General features: G+C 46.8%; 1 long non-coding RNA gene across 1 annotated transcript in view; it reads left to right on the top strand.

The window, feature by feature from the left end:
- LOC134803851 (uncharacterized) overlaps positions 1-22,858 on the top strand; it is a 129,242-nt gene that overhangs the window by 59,737 nt on the left and 46,647 nt on the right. The gene's annotated exons all lie outside the window — the stretch shown is intronic.

Raw genomic sequence — 22,858 nt, 5'->3', positions numbered from 1 at the left:
GCAGTACGTCGGCGTGTTTCGGGTCGGGCGCGGAGGTGCGCGCCTCGCTGAGCGCGGCCACGATACGGATACGGACACGATACGGACACGGATGTGACGGGGTGATTTAACTTTGCATAATAGCAAGCGTATAAATATAACTTACGTCTACAGCGCTATGGATGGCGCGGCGCAGTACGTCGGCGTGTTTGGGGTCGGGCGCGGAGGTGCGCGCCTCGCTGAGCGCGGCCACGATACGGATACGGACACGATACGGACACGGATGTGACGGGGTGATTTAACTTTGCATAATAGCAAGCGTATAAATATAACTTACGTCTACAGCGCTATGGATGGCGCGGCGCAGTACGTCGGCGTGTTTGGGGTCGGGTGCGGAGGTGCGCGCCTCGCTGAGCGCGGCCACGATACGGATACGGACACGATACGGACACGGATGTGACGGGGTGATTTAACTATGCATAATAGCAAGCGTATAAATATTACTTACGTCTACAGCACTATGGATGGCGCGGCGCAGTACGTCGGCGTGTTTGGGGTCGGGCGCGGAGGTGCGCGCCTCGCTGAGCGCGGCCACGATACGGATACGGACACGATACGGACACGGATGTGACGGGGTGATTTAACTATGCATAATAGCAAGCGTATAAATATTACTTACGTCTACAGCACTATGGATGGCGCGGCGCAGTACGTCGGCGTGTTTGGGGTCGGGCGCGGAGGTGCGCGCCTCGCTGAGCGCGGCCACGATACGGATACGGACACGATACGGACACGGATGTGACGGGGTGATTTAACTATGCATAATAGCAAGCGTATAAATATAACTTACGTCTACAGCGCTATGGATGGCGCGGCGCAGTACGTCGGCGTGTTTGGGGTCGGGCGCGGAGGTGCGCGCCTCGCTGAGCGCGGCCACGATACGGATACGGACACGATACGGACACGGATGTGACGGGGTGATTTAACTATGCATAATAGCAAGCGTATAAATATTACTTACGTCTACAGCGCTATGGATGGCGCGGCGCAGTACGTCGGCGTGTTTGGGGTCGGGCGCGGAGGTGCGCGCCTCGCTGAGCGCGGCCACGATACGGATACGGACACGATACGGACACGGATGTGACGGGGTGATTTAACTATGCATAATAGCAAGCGTATAAATATTACTTACGTCTACAGCACTATGGATGGCGCGGCGCAGTACGTCGGCGTGTTTGCGGTCGGGCGCGGAGGTGCGCGCCTCGCTGAGCGCGGCCACGATACGGATACGGACACGATACGGACACGGATGTGACGGGGTGATTTAACTATGCATAATAGCAAGCGTATAAATATTACTTACGTCTACAGCACTATGGATGGCGCGGCGCAGTACGTCGGCGTGTTTGGGGTCGGGCGCGGAGGTGCGCGCCTCGCTGAGCGCGGCCACGATACGGATACGGACACGATACGGACACGGATGTGACGGGGTGATTTAACTATGCATAATAGCAAGCGTATAAATATAACTTACGTCTACAGCGCTATGGATGGCGCGGCGCAGTACGTCGGCGTGTTTGGGGTCGGGCGCGGAGGTGCGCGCCTCGCTGAGCGCGGCCACGATACGGATACGGACACGATACGGACACGGATGTGACGGGGTGATTTAACTATGCATAATAGCAAGCGTATAAATATAACTTACGTCTACAGCGCTATGGATGGCGCGGCGCAGTACGTCGGCGTGTTTGGGGTCGGGCGCGGAGGTGCGCGCCTCGCTGAGCGCGGCCACGATACGGATACGGACACGATACGGACACGGATGTGACGGGGTGATTTAACTATGCATAATAGCAAGCGTATAAATATAACTTACGTCTACAGCGCTATGGATGGCGCGGCGCAGTACGTCGGCGTGTTTGGGGTCGGGCGCGGAGGTGCGCGCCTCGCTGAGCGCGGCCACGATACGGATACGGACACGATACGGACACGGATGTGACGGGGTGATTTAACTATGCATAATAGCAAGCGTATAAATATAACTTACGTCTACAGCGCTATGGATGGCGCGGCGCAGTACGTCGGCGTGTTTGGGGTCGGGCGCGGAGGTGCGCGCCTCGCTGAGCGCGGCCACGATACGGATACGGACACGATACGGACACGGATGTGACGGGGTGATTTAACTTTGCATAATAGCAAGCGTATAAATATAACTTACGTCTACAGCGCTATGGATGGCGCGGCGCAGTACGTCGGCGTGTTTGGGGTCGGGCGCGGAGGTGCGCGCCTCGCTGAGCGCGGCCACGATACGGATACGGACACGATACGGACACGGATGTGACGGGGTGATTTAACTATGCATAATAGCAAGCGTATAAATATAACTTACGTCTACAGCGCTATGGATGGCGCGGCGCAGTACGTCGGCGTGTTTGGGGTCGGGCGCGGAGGTGCGCGCCTCGCTGAGCGCGGCCACGATACGGATACGGACACGATACGGACACGGATGTGACGGGGTGATTTAACTATGCATAATAGCAAGCGTATAAATATAACTTACGTCTACAGCGCTATGGATGGCGCGGCGCAGTACGTCGGCGTGTTTGGGGTCGGGCGCGGAGGTGCGCGCCTCGCTGAGCGCGGCCACGATACGGATACGGACACGATACGGACACGGATGTGACGGGGTGATTTAACTATGCATAATAGCAAGCGTATAAATATAACTTACGTCTACAGCGCTATGGATGGCGCGGCGCAGTACGTCGGCGTGTTTGGGGTCGGGCGCGGAGGTGCGCGCCTCGCTGAGCGCGGCCACGATACGGATACGGACACGATACGGACACGGATGTGACGGGGTGATTTAACTATGCATAATAGCAAGCGTATAAATATAACTTACGTCTACAGCGCTATGGATGGCGCGGCGCAGTACGTCGGCGTGTTTGGGGTCGGGCGCGGAGGTGCGCGCCTCGCTGAGCGCGGCCACGATACGGATACGGACACGATACGGACACGGATGTGACGGGGTGATTTAACTATGCATAATAGCAAGCGTATAAATATAACTTACGTCTACAGCGCTATGGATGGCGCGGCGCAGTACGTCGGCGTGTTTGGGGTCGGGCGCGGAGGTGCGCGCCTCGCTGAGCGCGGCCACGATACGGATACGGACACGATACGGACACGGATGTGACGGGGTGATTTAACTATGCATAATAGCAAGCGTATAAATATAACTTACGTCTACAGCGCTATGGATGGCGCGGCGCAGTACGTCGGCGTGTTTGGGGTCGGGCGCGGAGGTGCGCGCCTCGCTGAGCGCGGCCACGATACGGATACGGACACGATACGGACACGGATGTGACGGGGTGATTTAACTATGCATAATAGCAAGCGTATAAATATAACTTACGTCTACAGCGCTATGGATGGCGCGGCGCAGTACGTCGGCGTGTTTGGGGTCGGGCGCGGAGGTGCGCGCCTCGCTGAGCGCGGCCACGATACGGATACGGACACGATACGGACACGGATGTGACGGGGTGATTTAACTATGCATAATAGCAAGCGTATAAATATAACTTACGTCTACAGCGCTATGGATGGCGCGGCGCAGTACGTCGGCGTGTTTGGGGTCGGGCGCGGAGGTGCGCGCCTCGCTGAGCGCGGCCACGATACGGATACGGACACGATACGGACACGGATGTGACGGGGTGATTTAACTATGCATAATAGCAAGCGTATAAATATAACTTACGTCTACAGCGCTATGGATGGCGCGGCGCAGTACGTCGGCGTGTTTGGGGTCGGGCGCGGAGGTGCGCGCCTCGCTGAGCGCGGCCACGATACGGATACGGACACGATACGGACACGGATGTGACGGGGTGATTTAACTATGCATAATAGCAAGCGTATAAATATAACTTACGTCTACAGCGCTATGGATGGCGCGGCGCAGTACGTCGGCGTGTTTGGGGTCGGGCGCGGAGGTGCGCGCCTCGCTGAGCGCGGCCACGATACGGATACGGACACGATACGGACACGGATGTGACGGGGTGATTTAACTATGCATAATAGCAAGCGTATAAATATAACTTACGTCTACAGCGCTATGGATGGCGCGGCGCAGTACGTCGGCGTGTTTGGGGTCGGGCGCGGAGGTGCGCGCCTCGCTGAGCGCGGCCACGATACGGATACGGACACGATACGGACACGGATGTGACGGGGTGATTTAACTATGCATAATAGCAAGCGTATAAATATAACTTACGTCTACAGCGCTATGGATGGCGCGGCGCAGTACGTCGGCGTGTTTGGGGTCGGGCGCGGAGGTGCGCGCCTCGCTGAGCGCGGCCACGATACGGATACGGACACGATACGGACACGGATGTGACGGGGTGATTTAACTATGCATAATAGCAAGCGTATAAATATAACTTACGTCTACAGCGCTATGGATGGCGCGGCGCAGTACGTCGGCGTGTTTGGGGTCGGGCGCGGAGGTGCGCGCCTCGCCGAGCGCGGCCACGATACGGATACGGACACGATACGGACACGGATGTGACGGGGTGATTTAACTATGCATAATAGCAAGCGTATAAATATAACTTACGTCTACAGCGCTATGGATGGCGCGGCGCAGTACGTCGGCGTGTTTGGGGTCGGGCGCGGAGGTGCGCGCCTCGCTGAGCGCGGCCACGATACGGATACGGACACGATACGGACACGGATGTGACGGGGTGATTTAACTATGCATAATAGCAAGCGTATAAATATAACTTACGTCTACAGCGCTATGGATGGCGCGGCGCAGTACGTCGGCGTGTTTGGGGTCGGGCGCGGAGGTGCGCGCCTCGCTGAGCGCGGCCACGATACGGATACGGACACGATACGGACACGGATGTGACGGGGTGATTTAACTATGCATAATAGCAAGCGTATAAATATAACTTACGTCTACAGCGCTATGGATGGCGCGGCGCAGTACGTCGGCGTGTTTGGGGTCGGGCGCGGAGGTGCGCGCCTCGCTGAGCGCGGCCACGATACGGATACGGACACGATACGGACACGGATGTGACGGGGTGATTTAACTATGCATAATAGCAAGCGTATAAATATAACTTACGTCTACAGCGCTATGGATGGCGCGGCGCAGTACGTCGGCGTGTTTGGGGTCGGGCGCGGAGGTGCGCGCCTCGCTGAGCGCGGCCACGATACGGATACGGACACGATACGGACACGGATGTGACGGGGTGATTTAACTATGCATAATAGCAAGCGTATAAATATAACTTACGTCTACAGCGCTATGGATGGCGCGGCGCAGTACGTCGGCGTGTTTGGGGTCGGGCGCGGAGGTGCGCGCCTCGCTGAGCGCGGCCACGATACGGATACGGACACGATACGGACACGGATGTGACGGGGTGATTTAACTATGCATAATAGCAAGCGTATAAATATAACTTACGTCTACAGCGCTATGGATGGCGCGGCGCAGTACGTCGGCGTGTTTGGGGTCGGGCGCGGAGGTGCGCGCCTCGCTGAGCGCGGCCACGATACGGATACGGACACGATACGGACACGGATGTGACGGGGTGATTTAACTATGCATAATAGCAAGCGTATAAATATAACTTACGTCTACAGCGCTATGGATGGCGCGGCGCAGTACGTCGGCGTGTTTGGGGTCGGGCGCGGAGGTGCGCGCCTCGCTGAGCGCGGCCACGATACGGATACGGACACGATACGGACACGGATGTGACGGGGTGATTTAACTATGCATAATAGCAAGCGTATAAATATAACTTACGTCTACAGCGCTATGGATGGCGCGGCGCAGTACGTCGGCGTGTTTGGGGTCGGGCGCGGAGGTGCGCGCCTCGCTGAGCGCGGCCACGATACGGATACGGACACGATACGGACACGGATGTGACGGGGTGATTTAACTATGCATAATAGCAAGCGTATAAATATAACTTACGTCTACAGCGCTATGGATGGCGCGGCGCAGTACGTCGGCGTGTTTGGGGTCGGGCGCGGAGGTGCGCGCCTCGCTGAGCGCGGCCACGATACGGATACGGACACGATACGGACACGGATGTGACGGGGTGATTTAACTATGCATAATAGCAAGCGTATAAATATAACTTACGTCTACAGCGCTATGGATGGCGCGGCGCAGTACGTCGGCGTGTTTGGGGTCGGGCGCGGAGGTGCGCGCCTCGCTGAGCGCGGCCACGATACGGATACGGACACGATACGGACACGGATGTGACGGGGTGATTTAACTATGCATAATAGCAAGCGTATAAATATAACTTACGTCTACAGCGCTATGGATGGCGCGGCGCAGTACGTCGGCGTGTTTGGGGTCGGGCGCGGAGGTGCGCGCCTCGCTGAGCGCGGCCACGATACGGATACGGACACGATACGGACACGGATGTGACGGGGTGATTTAACTATGCATAATAGCAAGCGTATAAATATAACTTACGTCTACAGCGCTATGGATGGCGCGGCGCAGTACGTCGGCGTGTTTGGGGTCGGGCGCGGAGGTGCGCGCCTCGCTGAGCGCGGCCACGATACGGATACGGACACGATACGGACACGGATGTGACGGGGTGATTTAACTATGCATAATAGCAAGCGTATAAATATAACTTACGTCTACAGCGCTATGGATGGCGCGGCGCAGTACGTCGGCGTGTTTGGGGTCGGGCGCGGAGGTGCGCGCCTCGCTGAGCGCGGCCACGATACGGATACGGACACGATACGGACACGGATGTGACGGGGTGATTTAACTATGCATAATAGCAAGCGTATAAATATAACTTACGTCTACAGCGCTATGGATGGCGCGGCGCAGTACGTCGGCGTGTTTGGGGTCGGGCGCGGAGGTGCGCGCCTCGCTGAGCGCGGCCACGATACGGATACGGACACGATACGGACACGGATGTGACGGGGTGATTTAACTATGCATAATAGCAAGCGTATAAATATAACTTACGTCTACAGCGCTATGGATGGCGCGGCGCAGTACGTCGGCGTGTTTGGGGTCGGGCGCGGAGGTGCGCGCCTCGCTGAGCGCGGCCACGATACGGATACGGACACGATACGGACACGGATGTGACGGGGTGATTTAACTATGCATAATAGCAAGCGTATAAATATAACTTACGTCTACAGCGCTATGGATGGCGCGGCGCAGTACGTCGGCGTGTTTGGGGTCGGGCGCGGAGGTGCGCGCCTCGCCGAGCGCGGCCACGATACGGATACGGACACGATACGGACACGGATGTGACGGGGTGATTTAACTATGCATAATAGCAAGCGTATAAATATAACTTACGTCTACAGCGCTATGGATGGCGCGGCGCAGTACGTCGGCGTGTTTGGGGTCGGGCGCGGAGGTGCGCGCCTCGCTGAGCGCGGCCACGATACGGATACGGACACGATACGGACACGGATGTGACGGGGTGATTTAACTATGCATAATAGCAAGCGTATAAATATAACTTACGTCTACAGCGCTATGGATGGCGCGGCGCAGTACGTCGGCGTGTTTGGGGTCGGGCGCGGAGGTGCGCGCCTCGCTGAGCGCGGCCACGATACGGATACGGACACGATACGGACACGGATGTGACGGGGTGATTTAACTATGCATAATAGCAAGCGTATAAATATAACTTACGTCTACAGCGCTATGGATGGCGCGGCGCAGTACGTCGGCGTGTTTGGGGTCGGGCGCGGAGGTGCGCGCCTCGCTGAGCGCGGCCACGATACGGATACGGACACGGATGTGACGGGGTGATTTAACTATGCATAATAGCAAGCGTATAAATATAACTTACGTCTACAGCGCTATGGATGGCGCGGCGCAGTACGTCGGCGTGTTTGGGGTCGGGCGCGGAGGTGCGCGCCTCGCTGAGCGCGGCCACGATACGGATACGGACACGATACGGACACGGATGTGACGGGGTGATTTAACTATGCATAATAGCAAGCGTATAAATATAACTTACGTCTACAGCGCTATGGATGGCGCGGCGCAGTACGTCGGCGTGTTTGGGGTCGGGCGCGGAGGTGCGCGCCTCGCTGAGCGCGGCCACGATACGGATACGGACACGATACGGACACGGATGTGACGGGGTGATTTAACTATGCATAATAGCAAGCGTATAAATATAACTTACGTCTACAGCGCTATGGATGGCGCGGCGCAGTACGTCGGCGTGTTTGGGGTCGGGCGCGGAGGTGCGCGCCTCGCTGAGCGCGGCCACGATACGGATACGGACACGATACGGACACGGATGTGACGGGGTGATTTAACTATGCATAATAGCAAGCGTATAAATATAACTTACGTCTACAGCGCTATGGATGGCGCGGCGCAGTACGTCGGCGTGTTTGGGGTCGGGCGCGGAGGTGCGCGCCTCGCTGAGCGCGGCCACGATACGGATACGGACACGATACGGACACGGATGTGACGGGGTGATTTAACTATGCATAATAGCAAGCGTATAAATATAACTTACGTCTACAGCGCTATGGATGGCGCGGCGCAGTACGTCGGCGTGTTTGGGGTCGGGCGCGGAGGTGCGCGCCTCGCTGAGCGCGGCCACGATACGGATACGGACACGATACGGACACGGATGTGACGGGGTGATTTAACTATGCATAATAGCAAGCGTATAAATATAACTTACGTCTACAGCGCTATGGATGGCGCGGCGCAGTACGTCGGCGTGTTTGGGGTCGGGCGCGGAGGTGCGCGCCTCGCTGAGCGCGGCCACGATACGGATACGGACACGATACGGACACGGATGTGACGGGGTGATTTAACTATGCATAATAGCAAGCGTATAAATATAACTTACGTCTACAGCGCTATGGATGGCGCGGCGCAGTACGTCGGCGTGTTTGGGGTCGGGCGCGGAGGTGCGCGCCTCGCTGAGCGCGGCCACGATACGGATACGGACACGATACGGACACGGATGTGACGGGGTGATTTAACTATGCATAATAGCAAGCGTATAAATATAACTTACGTCTACAGCGCTATGGATGGCGCGGCGCAGTACGTCGGCGTGTTTGGGGTCGGGCGCGGAGGTGCGCGCCTCGCTGAGCGCGGCCACGATACGGATACGGACACGATACGGACACGGATGTGACGGGGTGATTTAACTATGCATAATAGCAAGCGTATAAATATAACTTACGTCTACAGCGCTATGGATGGCGCGGCGCAGTACGTCGGCGTGTTTGGGGTCGGGCGCGGAGGTGCGCGCCTCGCTGAGCGCGGCCACGATACGGATACGGACACGATACGGACACGGATGTGACGGGGTGATTTAACTATGCATAATAGCAAGCGTATAAATATAACTTACGTCTACAGCGCTATGGATGGCGCGGCGCAGTACGTCGGCGTGTTTGGGGTCGGGCGCGGAGGTGCGCGCCTCGCTGAGCGCGGCCACGATACGGATACGGACACGATACGGACACGGATGTGACGGGGTGATTTAACTATGCATAATAGCAAGCGTATAAATATAACTTACGTCTACAGCGCTATGGATGGCGCGGCGCAGTACGTCGGCGTGTTTGGGGTCGGGCGCGGAGGTGCGCGCCTCGCTGAGCGCGGCCACGATACGGATACGGACACGATACGGACACGGATGTGACGGGGTGATTTAACTATGCATAATAGCAAGCGTATAAATATAACTTACGTCTACAGCGCTATGGATGGCGCGGCGCAGTACGTCGGCGTGTTTGGGGTCGGGCGCGGAGGTGCGCGCCTCGCTGAGCGCGGCCACGATACGGATACGGACACGATACGGACACGGATGTGACGGGGTGATTTAACTATGCATAATAGCAAGCGTATAAATATAACTTACGTCTACAGCGCTATGGATGGCGCGGCGCAGTACGTCGGCGTGTTTGGGGTCGGGCGCGGAGGTGCGCGCCTCGCTGAGCGCGGCCACGATACGGATACGGACACGATACGGACACGGATGTGACGGGGTGATTTAACTATGCATAATAGCAAGCGTATAAATATAACTTACGTCTACAGCGCTATGGATGGCGCGGCGCAGTACGTCGGCGTGTTTGGGGTCGGGCGCGGAGGTGCGCGCCTCGCTGAGCGCGGCCACGATGCGGGAGGAGAGCGCGGCCGACAGCGGCCGGATCAGGACACGCTCCCAGATCACTAGGCCCAGCTCGCCCACCTGTTGATGAATGAATGAATGAATGAATGATTGTTTATTTGCCGAATATGGGTTACAATAACTTGTTACAATATTAGTTATATTAGTCCACCATACTCTACTTAATTAAGCATGCAAATATAAAATCTAGATTTCGTGGCTGGAAGTCACACAAAATAAAGATGCCTTATTACTTTAATGATGTTCCGCACTACTATTATTTTCCTCTTCTGATGATAGTTCATCCTCCAAGTAAATAATTAAAGCTAAATCAAGGTCGTCCTTTTTGTCTCCTGGATACGTTTCGTTTGACCTCGGCGGCTGACGGTGTGTGATGACGCCGTGCAACTTTCCACATGTCGTCACCGTAAAGACGGCCGTCTTTTTCCGTCCGCTATATGACGGCACCGCTTTCCGAGGAAACCAGAGCTTAACCCGTGCGAAGCCGGGGCGGGCCGCTAGTAAGTAAAATAAACAACTTACCTCCAGCTGACGCGAGTCACTGTCAGGACAGCTGACAGTTGCGGCTGACCCGTAGATTATCTCGGCGTCTGACACCTGACAATAAAAACACATTAGTTCATTCAAATTTTGGCGCTATTTTATATGACTAGCGAGCGACTTTCAAACCCCGGCTTGTACCAATGAATTTCTCGGAACTTTTGTACGAAATATCATTTGATATTTACCAGCCGCTTTTCGGTGAAGGAAAACATCGCGAGGAAACCAGACTAATCCCAATAAGGCCTAGTATACCCTTAGGAAGGTCAGATGGAAGTCCCTTTCGTAAAAAACTACCGACTACGTACTAACTTGTGCCTACGCCAATCTTGGCATTAGTGGCCAAGCGGACCCCAGGCTCCCATGAGCCGTGGCAAAATGCCGGGATAACGCGAGGAAGATCTAGTTAGTTCTTGACTAGAGGCTATTTAAGTGACAACAGACATACGTCCAAACACATACCCTCTGCCTTCTAAGTTACCATACTGCAAGGTTCTTTCTTCTTACCTACTCCACATATCCCCCTAAGGCCCAACGTCCTACCTATTGTACTTAATCATTCCGATGAAATTTAACCCATATTCAAATATGAATAGAGTTGTCATTGTTTTGTTTCGTTCAATTTCAAACAAAACAAAATCAACTCTATTCCCTACATTGTAGGTTCAAGTTTCAGTGGCAAATTTTGGATTTTTCATCTGTATGGCTGGGCCTTAGGAGGCTATAACGCTTACGTGCGTCCTATTTACTCATATGGCATTATAGTATGGGTAAAGAAAACATAGAAACATACCTTCTGCCTCCTGACGTGTTGTAAGTTCAGATAAGAGTATAGGCTGTTCAGATAAGCCACGCCTTCGGAGTATTCGCGCCACGCCTCCACGTAACTGACAACAGACATACAAGTATGTCAGTAAACAGTAAGTCAGTCTATAGTCAAAAGCAAGGAGAATTTGAAATAGAGAAATATTGTCTAAGTAAATTATGTAGTCAGTACATTTAACCCCTATTCAATCCTTATTTTTTTACTGGTATGTGTTAAATTTGGTAAATGTCAAAAAGTATCGCCGTCTAGTCGAGAGTAGGCCAAAGGTATGGCGCCATCGCTCGATAGTTCCATCGTACTGATAGTTCCATGCTATATTTTCGCATGGAACTATCAGTACCGCTACTTGACACCAGATGGCACAAACGTCGCTACTGACGAAAAATGTACTGCTATAACAATATACAACTAATATTAGAAGAAGAACGAGTTGAAAATAGAGTTTCGAGTAATCCGGTTATAATACTAGCTGAAAATTGTTGAGCATTAGAGTTTTTATTCGCCGCGACATCTATTGTCTTGTTTCTTTCTGATTTGTTAGGAGTGTCAAAGGTTTGCATAGATGGCGCCATCATAGCTTGCCCCTTTCTCTAGATTTGTCCTATGAGATTTGGCTTAAAGGGCTGGCATCCATGCCTTAAACCTCAAAAAAAAAACCGGTCGAGTGCGAGTCGAACTCGCGTCCCAAGGGTTCCGTACTGCACACATTTTCCAACGTGCGAGCAAAGCGAAGTTCATAAGTACATTCAACTGTTCATTCAATTTTTCCACACACGGCTGGCTATCTTTAATTTTGTTCGAAGTTCGCAAATTGCTGGCATCTCACTCTGTCACTCTAATTACGGTTTCATTATGTCATATGTTCTGTTTGAGCACTAACCTCCTAAAGCACATCCTTCGACGTTGCGTGGAGGCGCACCTCTCTTGGATGCTTCAGGCCTTCGGCCCAACGCAGAGCTCGGCCTTCGACCTTCGCACTAGCTGTCACACCACGTTTCACGTAAATCAATTGCGGTTGTGGCCCTGATAGAGCTTATCCGCAATTCTTATTCTTAAGTCCGGCTCACGCTTAATTGCAAACTTCTTATACGTTTTTCAAGTAATCTATAGGTATCGGGCCCAATCGCTTAACAAAAGACAGAACAAAATCGACGATCTCCTTTGCAGGAAGCATGCACATGTCGGAGGCTCCGGGCCTTCGACCTTCGCATTCAGACACTTGTACTATAATTGTTCTGTGTTTGAACACTAACATCCCGCAATTCGGCCTTCGGCCGTGCGTTTCAAAAAGCTACTGGGGGATGCTTCGGGCCTTCGCGCCTACACGTAGCTCGGCCTTCGGCCTTCGCAAAAGCTGTCCACACCGAGTTTCACGTAAACCATTACGGCTGTGTCCCTAAAACAGCCCAACCGCGTTTTTTTTCTTAAGTCTGACTCACGCTTGACTCTAGATTTCTAATAGGTTTTCCTGTCATCTAGAGGTAAAGAACTATTATGTGTATTTTTTTCAAAATTGTTGACCCAGTAGTATCGGAGTTAAGGGGGGGGTATGGTCATTTTTTGCCTATTTTCTTAAATAACTTCTAAACTATTTCATATAAAATTATAAAAAATATATATTTGAGATCATCAAAATAAGCCCTTTCATTTAATATGTAACACGATATGGTTTGCAAAACTTTGTTTTTTAATTTTCTCATATTCCCCCTAAATGCTTAAAATTAATTTGTTTTTATTACATGTCCGTCTTTGGGTCACAGACTTCCATATGTGTACCAAATTTCAACTTAATTGGTCCAGTAGTTTTGGAGCAAATAGGCTGTGACAGACGGGTTCCGTTTTTTCCTTTTGAGTTACGGAACCCTAAAAACAAGAATTTGACACAATTCTAGGAATTGACATGGCAAGCTATGCTAGCGCCATCTGTGTAGTACTTCGACCGGCCAACCCCATTACTATGTAGTTTTCTGATTTGTTATGAGTGTCCAATTACTATTGCAGTCACCCTACTCATAGTTACCGGTCTAGTAGTCCATCGTAAGGGTCGTTGTTCTCAAGGGGGGACGAGCCACGGACCCTTTCCAGTAAGCCCTCCACATGCTCTTCTAGAAATCGTCTGCAACAACGAGAAAGATTGCAAAACTAACTAGATATTATAGTTCGTTTTTTTTAGCATTAGAAAGAACTTGAAAGAAGGTAAGCGATCTTGACATGACTTTTAATTGAAAAACGCTTTTTAAAAATCAGTAACTATTAATAATGAAAGCAGAAGAATATAAATGATCGTATTAGATTCATAATTGTTACATATTTTCCGTAACTTTTTTTTAAAATGTGTTTTTCAATTAAAAGACGCATCAAGATTGTTTACCTTATTTCTAATGCTAAAAAAAACGAACTATAAGCAATAGATAATATGTTTTGTAAGATAATTTTAAGTATTTAGCTATTAAGGCAGGCGTGGCTCACTCCGCGATTTTGTCGCTTTGCAACAGGTAGCTAAAAGTACATCCGTTCCTCACCAATTCTGGTGGCTAGACATAAGCCGCGCGTGGCGCTGTCGCCACCTAGCGGCCATATCTGTCCTGATCGTAACAGACGCGTTTTGTTAGAGAGTGAGTCTTCTGTACCTAGTACTATTATTTATTCTGTGATTAAGGTTAACTTGCCATACCCTATTCAAGGTCCATGCTGTTACAATTTAATTTAAAATAACACCTGTATATACCATGGAATGCAATAAATAAATGAAATGTTGAATGATGTTTTCATGTATAAAATAATAATGTGTGCTGTAATAGATATAATGTGTTGACATGTAAAATACTTCTATTTTATCAATAAAAGTTTGATTGATTGATTGATTGAAATGAAATTGTATAAATATAACACCAATTTTACCAAATTCTATCTATAGTATCTTAAAGGCCAGCAACGCACTTACAACCCCTCTGGTGTTGCGGGTGTCCATGGGCTACGGTAATCGCTTACCATCAGGCGATTCGTCTGCTCGTTGTCGGCTTTTAAGATGGGAGTTCGCTCTTTTCTTGAAGGTCGTATCGATGTGCGTTGTTTTTACTCATATGGGATTATCTTATGGGGTAATTTCTTTAGTAGCTATTTCTTATTACATACCTATACTCTGTATCTTTAGGTATTTAAATAAAAGTAAACAGAATCTACCCTCAAACGGCTCCTTAAGCCAGTTGAGGGTAGATGAAAACATTACACGGATCAAATAACGTAGGTTAAAGTCAGGTCGTTCAGTGACAGATCCAGGCGGTTTTGTATTTGGTTGGTTAACCAATAAATGTTATGTTATAACTACTCGAAAATGTAGAAATTATTTGTTTATTTTTATTAAAACACCTATACTAAAGAAACAGAGTTATAGTTTCATCATAAAGCCTATCCGCTAGCGCTAGAGCTTCAGGGTGGGCCACACACGCGTTAACTCCACTGGCGTACAACGGTTACGTGCATCGATTTGACTCCAATGGCACTATTTTATGGGGTAATTTCTTTAGCTAATTCTTATGAAATACCTAGTTTCGTCATAAAGCCGATCCGCTAGCGGTTCAGGGTGGGCCACGCAGAGCGCGTAGACGTCGCTGAAGCGAAGGTTCCACACGCCGCGCTCCACCGCACGGAGACCCACCACTCCGGCCACCTGTAGAAAAATAATCTTGATACCAATATTGTAAAAAAGGTAAAAACGTAAATATTAATTCAACCACATATCTTTATTAACCTTCATATTTAGAAACCACTACAAGAAAAATTTGGTAAAGGAGTTAATAATCAATAGCGTAAAAAATATGATTGATTTTTTATTGTTTAGAAATTGAAGGAAACATAATATAACTGTTCAATTGGATTGAAGTTATTATTACTATGGGTAAAATAGTGGGTCTTAGGAGGCTAGGGTAAGACATGTAGGATAGTACAAAATACCTTAGCCTTAACCTCCTAAGGCCCAAGGTTCTACCTATAGTATTTCTTCACTTTGATGAAATTTAAATCATATTCCATTGGAACAGAATCGCTTTTGCTTTGTTTCATTAAATTTTGAATCAAAGCAAAATCATCATCTATTTCCTACAATTTAGGTTCAATTTTCAGCGGCAAACTTTTATTTTTCATTTGTATGGTCCTAGGAGGATAAATTTGTGTGTGATCAAGTGGAATGTCACTCGTCACCATTATACCATCACCCTTATAACCAAGTGTCACTAAAAAAATATAATTAACATTCCATACCAAAGAGAACCTTAAGTAGGTGCCATAAGGCACTTATTTATATACCACAAATAGTCTGCATATTGCCTCACAGTCTACAAAGTGTTTTAGGTCACTGTTTTAAAACAATGCATATAGGTGACCCATTGCATTAACATAATTCAAGTATCATATGTGACGTTTTCAAGTAAAAGGCACCATTGTCGCTTACTATACATAATTTGTTTGTATCTTAATATGAATAACCTCTCAGTGTTACAGATAGCCACCTCTGCAGAGCATGTATGGAGGCAGATGAGACAGCCGCCCACATCATTCTCGAATGCCCAGGGGTGGCAGAGTACCAGGCACAACACCTTGGCTTACCGGGGTCTCTCCCAGAAGTCATTGCCAACGTCAAGGGTCTGCTAGGCTTCTTGGTAGAGTTGGGTTGGCAAGAATAGTGCCGCCAACCTATCACGCAAAATAGGTGTAATAATATGACGTCAAATTGTGGAAACCAAGCCCGCGAGAACCTATCACCTATATGTGACGTTATCTATGAAAAGGGATCTTATTGTCGATGGCGCTTACGTCATTATAAACGATACTTCGATATAGATACAATGCCGCGCGACGCTGTGCGGCGTAAGCGCCATCGACAATAAGGTCCCTTTTCATAGATAATGTCCCATATAACCTCTGTGTCCTTACCTTATGGCAAGCGATATATGGTACCTTTTTTTAAAACATATTGAACTTAAGAAAAATATTTTATGTTTAAATTGTGGTGGTATGGAGTCCGAGGTTTTAGGAACCCTTTTTGCATTATAATAATCAAAATGTTGTTACCGTCTCACGCAGGTTGGCCCACGTCTCCTGGAAGTCAATGTTCCGTGGCTTCAAAGACATCATCGGAGTTGATGCTTCTCTGGCCTCTCACTCCTCACTCTTCTCTTTCTTACACACTCAGGCTTCTACAAGAGGTTTGGGTGTTCTAATGGTTCTGTATCTGAAAAGAGGATGAAACAGAGAATAAATTAGCCCATAGGGGAAATTAATGATGCTTGTTTTTTTAGAAGGCAAACAAGCAGACAAATCGTCTGATGGTAAGCAATGACCATTGCTTACGGACACCTGGAACACCAGAGGGGTTGCAAGTGCATTGTCAGCCTTTATGATGGGCGTCATATGGTAAGGACTCTTGTATTTGTTAGTGTCCGACCGAAGGTTCGGTTTCGGTTTCGGTTTCGGCCAGGTTCGGCCAAAAAATCATGTTTCGGCTGTAGTTTCGGTTTCGGCCAAAAAACGGCCGAACCTTTCGGCCGGGCCGAAACTTACGAAATGGTACTTCGTACTATGAAACTAAACTATGTGACAAAGACCAAAAGTTGGGGAATAAGTAGGACAACAATATTAATATGTACCTACATATACTGATTCATGTATAGGTACAGAAATGTATTGGTTTATTATAAAACACAATTCCACTAATGAGGGCGCCACTATATAGACGGTCGATGCAGTCTTAAGAGGCTGTTAATACCTATAACGCGCACACTGTCTAATTAGACACTCATCTACTCAGATACAATTGTATCGGAGTAAATGAGATAGCACTGTCGTATGTTACTGGGTCTGGGGAAAAGAATGATAAGAAAACTCATCATCTTCCTCGCGTAATCCCGGAATTTGACATTGGTTGGAGTCTGTGCTCAACTACTTATCCTGCAGCCTGAAGCACGGCTTTGACTTCGCATGAAAGTTCGCCTCACTGGGGCACTTCGGACGTTTAGGCCCAGGTGAAGATCGGTACCCGGCCTTGCGATATTGTCAACAAAAAATTCGCGCTCGCTGCGCTCGCGTTTTTGGTTGACCCTGTATCTACATGTTGGCTTGACTGGTGAATGAATAGAGTTAGACCAAGAAAGTTCTACAATTATTTTGATAGCATATGCAGTGCAACTAGTGCAAATGTTATCTATACGTCACAATTTCACAGAAGTTTTGACGTTTAAAATAACACTTGCACTGCGTGTGTTATCAAAATCGTTGCAGAATTATCTTGGTCTAACTCTAGTAATTTTCTTAAAAAACTGCTTAAGTAACATCAATTTCAAGGGCATTGGGTGTTGACAGCCCCATAATATGTGTGTAAAAGCGGTTTTATGACATTTTTTCAACGATTTTAACAAGTCTACAAAAGGTTCGGTTTCGGTTTCGGTTTCGGCCGAAATTAGAGCCAAGCCGAACATTCGGTTTCGGTTTCGGTTTCGGCAAAAAAACATGTTTCGGTCGGACACTAGTATTTGTATACATAGGGTCATTGCGTCAGTTCACTGTCCAGTGCCTGTTTCTGTCCACTTGGCATAGCTGCTACAAAGAATTGCGTATCATTACAATATACAGGTATATATTCAAATTATACGCAATTCTGTAGCAACCAAGTGTACAGAAACAGGCACTGGACGGTAAACTGATGCAATGACCCTATGTCGCTCAGACACAGTCAGAAAAGCAGAGACTAACTTCTGCCCTACCAACCTTCTGTAAGTAGAGTATGGGTACAAACACAAGAGTTAAAATCAATGAAAAAGCTTGTAGATGATTTTCCCGTATAGACAGTCTTACCACATTCACCTTAATGTTGCTACTTTTTATTTATAAAACAAACCAAAATATTTACAGTACCTAATAAAATAATTAAACTGTTCCATAGTTTCAACACATGCTATTAAGTACACTAGAAACTTTGCAAGTGGCCATATGCTTTATGACCTTTATTTATATTTTTATGGAAGCTAAACATACCTATAAAATACCTAAGATTCACTACTGTACAACAAAGCTGTTTATCTAATATCTTTAGCCTTATCTGTACAACTATTTAAAAAAAAACAATTAAAAGTTTAAAATCCACTGGTATTTTTTCACTACAGCTGGCCGCTTCATAACAATAAAAACACGCAGTTTTCGCCTAGCCGGGAATCACGAGAGCTCTGAACCTACGTTTATATTGAATAAGCCGAACAAAGACCCGACTTGGCACAGTGTCAAGCCAGCGACCTTAAAATTACTCAGCAAAATTGGCAACAAGAAAAATACTAACAAACCTACATAACCAACAAAATACAGTCTTTTAAGGTATTAATACATCACCGAACATACCTGTTATGTTCTATTCGGATAGTTTAATACGTCGGAAAACGGAAGTTACGTGAATATCAGCGGTTCCTGTTTATTTTAGGTCGAAATAAACACAATCGCACGCAATAGATTAGGAATCTGCCTGCGATAAGATTGACATTTGGAAGGTGTCATGGCGTTGTTGACAGCGGATCAGTTGCGTTTTGGTTTTGCACTGATATATTTGTAAATAGGGTAAATAAAAACTATTATCTTAAGGTTCTTGTTTATCATTTTGTTTAAGTTACACTTTAAAATATAGAGCATATTTTGAGATCAAATATTAATTACAAAAAGGAACCTATCATATAACTTGTATTGATGTCAATAGATGGCGCTAACTCTATGCAGTATTATTTAGTTTTACTACTCGCCGACAGATGACGCTAACTATTACGTAAATAAAATGTAATTAAATAATCTTGGGAAACCCGCACTGAGTAATTGTGTCTTCTACGTATATTAGAGATCCATGATTAACTAATTACCCTGTAATTGGTTAGTTACAAGGTTAAATAGTAGTAACTGGAGATTAAGAGATATATGGAATTTTACGTACCTAATCTTTTTCGATGATTTGGTATTTTAATTTACTATAAAAAAATACACACCAGCTCGTAAAGGCTTCCTTTATTTTTCAAAAACTGATGAGAAAGTTGCACTTTATCCACAAGAGTGGGCACTGGCAACGTAGTTTGATGCAATTTTTTGTTCGCGAGTTCTACAGCTCACGGAGTCATATATACTAGGAAGATATATACTATAGCAGTGATCTCTAAAGCCACTATGTCCTAAAATCCTTGTATAAAAAAGCACTATAATAGAATTTCAAATACATACTACTATAGTATAAAACAAGCACTATAATGGAATCTCAAATGCTACTATAGTATAAATTAACACTATAATGGCGTTACTGACAACAAATTAGCACAAGAGTCATGCATCACATCACTTCTATAGACCTAAAACGTCACGACTGACACTGCTACAGGTCTACTATATCACTGAATGGCACATAAGATGCGCCATTTCGGCTTTATACAACCTTCTTAGGTCTTTTATAGGACCTGAGGTGGTATTTAGGAAACGTTCTATCGACTACTATAGTACCACAAATTGTTACTTGGGAAGATATTTTTTTAGAATATTTGCCCCCTCTATGGGTTCGCGAGTTCTACAGCTCACGGAGTGATACTAGGAAGATGTTTATAGTATATTTGCAAAATGTCGAAGCCCCCTCTATGGGTTAGCGAGTTCTACAGCTCACGGAGTCATACTAATAAGATTTTTTTAGAATATTTGCTAAATGGCGAAGCCCCCTCTGTGGGTTCGCGAGTTCTACAGCTCACAGAGTCATACTAGGGTTTACCTTTATTTTACCGGCAATATTTCTGTAGAAATTCGTTTCACACAAAATTTTCCAAGTAATTTCAAATCGAAAAATAATCTTTACATAGAATATTTACTTCAAATAATTTTAGTTCGGATTAGTTATGTTTCACCAAAAATTTAAAACATTAGTTTTGTTTCAAGAACAATTTGTTCATGTAATTTCAATTCACAGAATCATCGATCTGTAGAAAAGTCACTTCTTATAAATACGGTTCACAAAATTTTAATATACAGAATACTCATTTAGTCAAATTTTATTTATTGAGTCGTTAATTTAACACAATCTGCTTCTCTGGAAGGAATTCGTTTTTAGGGGTTGCCATTCTAACCTAACCCACTTTTCTGGCAACATTTTGTTTTCTTGGGGGTCGCAGTTCTAACCTAACCCACTTTTCCGCTTCTCTGGAAAGAATTAGTTTTTAGGGGTTGCCGTTCTATCCTAACCCACTTTTCTGGCAACAGTTCGTTTTCTTAGGGGTCGCAGTTCTAACCTAACCTAACCCACTTTTCTGGCAACAGTTCGTTTTCTTAGGGTTGCAGCTCTAAAGTAACCTAAACTCCGTTTTTAGCAATTTCAATTAATATTACGAGTATGTGAAAGGTAATTTAGTAAAATAATAATTGTTTAAATTAATATTCTGTGAACTGTAGTGTCGCACACATAATATTCAATGAATAATAATTCTACGGTTAGTCTTTTATTTTATTTAAAAATAATTGAATAAATATTCTGAATTTTAATCAAGTTACAAAATATGTTTCTTTGAAATGAATAATCGAAGAAACAGAATTATTTGTAACAAAAATGTGCAATTCTATTCTATGAATAATTTTCTGTATAACAAAATACTGCAAAAAATTTGCCGGTAAAATAAGGGTACACTAGCAATGCACGCACGAGAACTTTCCAAAGTTGCGAAACTTTCCACATGAGAATTTCTCGGTAACTTCTGAGAATGTTCTCGAGAACGAGAATTTATTTATTTATCGTAGTTTATACCATGAATATTCACGATAGTTTAGGTGTAGTCCTTACCCCCAGAAAATTCCGACTTTTGGCCGTCCGCTTCCGGTCAGAAAAATGTATGAGGGCCCGGCCAAACGGTCAGACTTAGGTGGGGGGTGCTCGACCAAATGTCATAGAGGGACCCTGGCAGTTTTTGACGCCGCCATTTTTTTTCAATATGGCCGACTTTTTTTTTAAACTTTTTTGATTTTGTCCTAGCGCGCTGAAATTTTGGTCACGGAATCTCGGAGTCCCCTAGATACCTATGAAAATTTTTTTTTTGGAAAAATGCTACAATTGCGGGAAAACTGGCCAATTTTGTATGGCAACTTTTAAACGGTGCGTGATAGGTGGGGGGTGCTCGACTAAATGTCATAGAGGGCCCCAAGACAAAACAAACTGCATTAAAAAAAATCAAAATGGCCGACTTTTTTTTTTAATTTTTTCAAGTTGGTCCGAGCGCGTGAGATTTGGCATGGCGGGAGATAGAGGCCTCTAGATTCTAATGAAAAAAAAATTTTTTTTTGGAAAAAATTGACGAAAGTCGAAATGTTCTCTGAAATACAGTGAGAATTTAAGCAATTTATTGATAAACTTATCACATCAACAAAATAGCTAACTGTAATAGACAATAATATATGCATATAGTAACAGCACCAGTCATGGGACATTTAAGAGGAAATTTGGAGTATTTATGATATTTCCCTTGTACATGTTAATGGGCTTCCGCTTAGCGTGTTAAAAGATGAAAGTCCTATCCGCCTTTCATGTTTTAGGCGTGTTGTATCAAAGATACTGCAATGAGTTTCCACATAATTAACAAATTAAAACTATGCTTTTTTTCTCCAGTCATGGACACCAAAGCTCCAGTAATGGGCCCCCGGTAATGGACGTGGATCCAGTAATGGGCCCTCTATAATGGACATTGCTCTATCAGTATAAAATTTTGAAATGGGGAATAAGTTATGGCAAAAAAATCAATTTTTGGTATAAGCTTTTATCGCTGAATGTATTTTTCTTTCCACAGCCAATTATTATTGTATTAGATTCATCGAGACAATTCTAATATACCCAAACACAATTAGTTAGGGTTTATTGCGATAAAGTTCCCATGGCCACCTCCTGTCTCCATCATCAGATCAAGTCCATGTTATCATAATATTGCAATATCATCCGATTTGCATACTTAATTACGTACTTACACAAAATTTCAACTGAATCGGAAATCGAAAAGTGGGTCAAATTCAGCTACCAAGATTTGACCCACACTAACTAACAAGGCAAGTTATATAAAAGTTTGGATAAACGATATTAATTTATCCTAAGTCCGAGAATACCTCCTGGTTGACATATTTCGTAACTACATTTTACTTCTGTATTGTTTAAAACATGAAATTATGGCATGGCAAGCATCATTACGTCAATTGTCCCATCATAGGAGGTATGCAGTTTTACAGCTCCTATAATGGGATTGGGCCAAATACCACTATTTTTTTACATCTGTGGAGTCACAACATAGTGTGTTGTATACCT

Source organism: Cydia splendana, chromosome 27 (assembly GCF_910591565.1).
Source record: "Cydia splendana chromosome 27, ilCydSple1.2, whole genome shotgun sequence".
Taxonomy (NCBI): domain Eukaryota; kingdom Metazoa; phylum Arthropoda; class Insecta; order Lepidoptera; family Tortricidae; genus Cydia; species Cydia splendana.
Note: the sequence above shows the minus strand (reverse complement) of the source record. Positions and strands in the feature narration are given on the sequence as shown.